Source organism: Muntiacus reevesi, chromosome 2 (genome assembly GCF_963930625.1).
Source record: "Muntiacus reevesi chromosome 2, mMunRee1.1, whole genome shotgun sequence".
Classification (NCBI taxonomy): Eukaryota; Metazoa; Chordata; class Mammalia; order Artiodactyla; family Cervidae; genus Muntiacus; species Muntiacus reevesi.
The window spans coordinates 29995711-29999082 of NC_089250.1; the positions used below are offsets into that span (position 1 = coordinate 29995711).

At 38.1% G+C, this 3372-nt stretch overlaps 1 non-coding gene across 1 annotated transcript; it reads right to left on the minus strand.

The window, feature by feature from the left end:
• Positions 1 to 355: 355 nt before the first annotated feature.
• On the minus strand, positions 356 to 427 carry TRNAC-GCA (transfer RNA cysteine (anticodon GCA)). Its single transcript has one exon. It is a non-coding gene; the product is annotated as a tRNA-Cys (tRNA).
• Positions 428 to 3372: the final 2945 nt, after the last annotated feature.

The following is a 3372-nucleotide window of genomic DNA, read 5'->3' on the forward strand; positions in this document are numbered from 1 at the left end:
AATGCTGGAATGGGTTGCCATTTCCTTCTCCAGAGGATCTTCCCAACCCAGGGATCGAACCCGGGTCTCCCGCATTGTAGGCAGACAGACGCTTTACCATCTGAGCCACCAGGGAAATCCAATGGCATTTGTAATATTATTTGCTGTAATTTGTTTCAGTTTCTCTGCCAGGAACCCTGATGTTAAGAACAGTAAATAAAGGGTGTTACGACCTTTACGACCTTGGTGGTTTAGTCGCTAAATCATGTCCGACTCTTTGGGACCCCATTGATCGTAGCCTGCCAGGCTCCTCTGTCCATGGGATTTTCCAGGCAAGAATACTGGAGTGGGTTGCCATTTCCTTCTCCAGGGGATCTTCCCCAACCAGGAATCAAACCTGGGTCTCCTGCATTGCAGGCAGATTCTTTACCAACTGAGCTACCAGGGAAGCCCCATGACCTTCACTTTATAGACACTAAATATCAGTTTCCATTCATAGTGCCTTGCTAATCAATTTCTTACTTCCTTTAAAACTGAGATAACAGCCTATCAATGCAATATTCTTCTTTGTTTTTATACAAGAAAGATTTAGAGTATACAGGATTTGGTAAATTCCCATAAATACTAGAATTTGTCTAATAGAAATAAATGCTTGCATAGGGCTTACTCTTAGGAGAATATGATTTTCACATATTTTTTTCGGCTGTGCTTAAGCTTATTTTTAGGCAGTGAGTCATTCTGATTTCAAATGCTGTTGTAGGCCCCAGGAGGAAATGGTTGCCAGACTCTAGCAAAGGACAGGGAAACAGCACCTCATTCACTCACCTAAACACAGGGCAATCAGTGTACAAATGCCAAAGAGACGAGTCTTTAACCCAGTCCGCAATTTTCGATTTGGTTAAGTACAGAGTGCAGTGAACAGAAGTGGCTGTTGTGATTTTCAAGGGCAATAACAGAGTAAACAAAGGCTGTGACAGGACCTGTTGATCCAGTGGTTAAGAATCTGCCTTGCAATGCAGGGAACGTGGGTTCAATCCCTGGTAAAGGAACTAAGATCCCACTTTCCATGGAGCAACTAAGCCTGTACATTGCAACTAGAGAGTCTGTGTGCCCCAACGGAAGATGCTATGTGCTGTACCTAAGACCGGACACAGTCAAATAAATATTAAAAAAAAAAAAAAAAAAAAGCTGTGATAGTGTCTGTGAAATAGTTATCTTGATAACAAAATTTTAGAGTAATCCAATGGAACTTTCTGCAGTGCTGGAAGCATTCTGTATCAGTGCTGTTGGAAATGACAGCTACTTGACAAATGTGGCCAGGAAGGATTTGTAATGTGGCTGGTGTAACTGAGGAATTTAATTTTTAATGTCATTCAATTTAATTAATTTGAATTTAAACAACTTCTTATTGCTAGTAGTTGCAGTACTGAACAGATCCAGAGAGAAAATCATCACACTTAATGGGATTAGACTTGTGGAGAATCATTACACAGAATGAAAAATTAGATTTAAGAGATTCTCGGAGTGAGTAAAAATGTCGGAGTCAGACAAGCTGGGTTCAAATCTCAGTTCCATTACTTAACTGATTTTGTGAATTTCATCAGTCTATCATGTCTCCTTTAGCCTGTGTTCTACTTTTCAAAATAAGTAAATAAATATAGTAGTGAACCTAGAGATGATCATACTGAGTGAAGTAAGCCAGACAAAGATAAATATTGTATGATATCACTTATATGTGGACTTTTAAAAAATGATACAAATGAACTTATTTACAAAACAGAAAGACTTGCAGACATAGAAAACAAACTTGTGGCTACTAAAGGGGAGTGGGGAAGGGATACATTAGGAGCTTGGGGTTAACAGATACACACTACTGTTTATAAAATAGATAATCAACACAGACTTACTGTATAGCATAGGGCACTAAACTCAATATCTTGCAATAATCTATAATGGAAGAGGATGTAAGAAAAGAATATGTATGTATTTATATGTGTGTGTACATGCACACACACATAACTGAGTCATTTTATTGTACACCTGAAACTGACACAACATTGTAAATCAATCATATTTCAACAAAAAATTTTTAAAAACTACAGTAGTGCACAATAAATTACCATTCTGGAAAATGTAGCACTGTCAAAATATTTTACTCTTACAAAAATAAATGGGTAAATTGTTGACAAATGCTCTTTCTAAAGACACTCGGAGGAGAATTTTATTATTAATAATAATATAATTACACAACATTTGAGTTCTTAGAATATTCCAGCTACATGGTTATCTTGTCCTACCCTCACAATAACTATACAAATGCGGTGATGTTAGTATTGCTAATGCAAAGTCGCTTCAGTCGTGTCCGACTCTGTGAGACCCCTTAGACGGCAGCCCACCAGGCTCCGCCGTCCCTGGGATTCTCCAGGCAAGAACACTAGAGTGGGCTGCCATTTCCTTCTCCAATGCATGAAAGTGGAAAGTGAAAGTGAAATCGCTCAGTCGTGTCCGACTATTTGCGACCCCATGGACTGCAGCCTACCAGGCTCCTCCGTCCATGGGATTTTCCAGGCAAGAGTACTGGAGTGGGGTGCCATTGCCTTCTCTGTTGTTAGTATTAGCTCCATTCTAACAGGTGGTATTTCATACTGAGAAATTAAGTAACATTCTCAAAGGTAATAGAAACACAATTAAAGGTAAGTAATAGAAACACAATTTGAATTCGGGTCTCTTCAGTTCCCAAGAAAGTGTTCTTTGGTGTGTGATTTACTGACTCTATACATAGAGGTAATAGAAACTGTCATGTTCATTTCTGAAAATAAGGTGCTCCAGATGTTCTGATAATCCCTCCCACTTAAAAAAATCTAGAAATGCAAAGAAAATATAACAAACCTCCTATGAAATGCATGCCTGAGCCTACACAGATACAAGCGAAATCCCCAAGATTCAAAGTTAAAAGAGAACTAAAAACATAGCAGGCAAGTAAAGAAGTAGCCCAAGTACAAGTAACCCAAGAAAACAGACTTGATCAAAATTTAAATCTTTCTTATTTCAAAGGACACTAAAGAGGAAGGGAAAAAACTACCCAAAGAATCGGAGAAAATATTTGCAAATCATATACCTGACAAGGGCTTGTTTTAAAACCCAACAATAAAAAGACAATCTCATTTAAAAATGAGCAAAAGATTTAAATAGACACTTCTCCAAAGGGGATACACAAATGGCCAAAAAGCATATGAAAAGATGTTCAATATGACTAGTCACCAGAAAATGAAAATCAAAACCGCAATGAGATCACCTCACACCTGTTAGAATAGCTATTATTCAGAAGATAAGACATAAGTGCTGGTGAGAATGTGAAGAAAAGGAATCCCTTGTTCAGTGTTGGTAGAATTC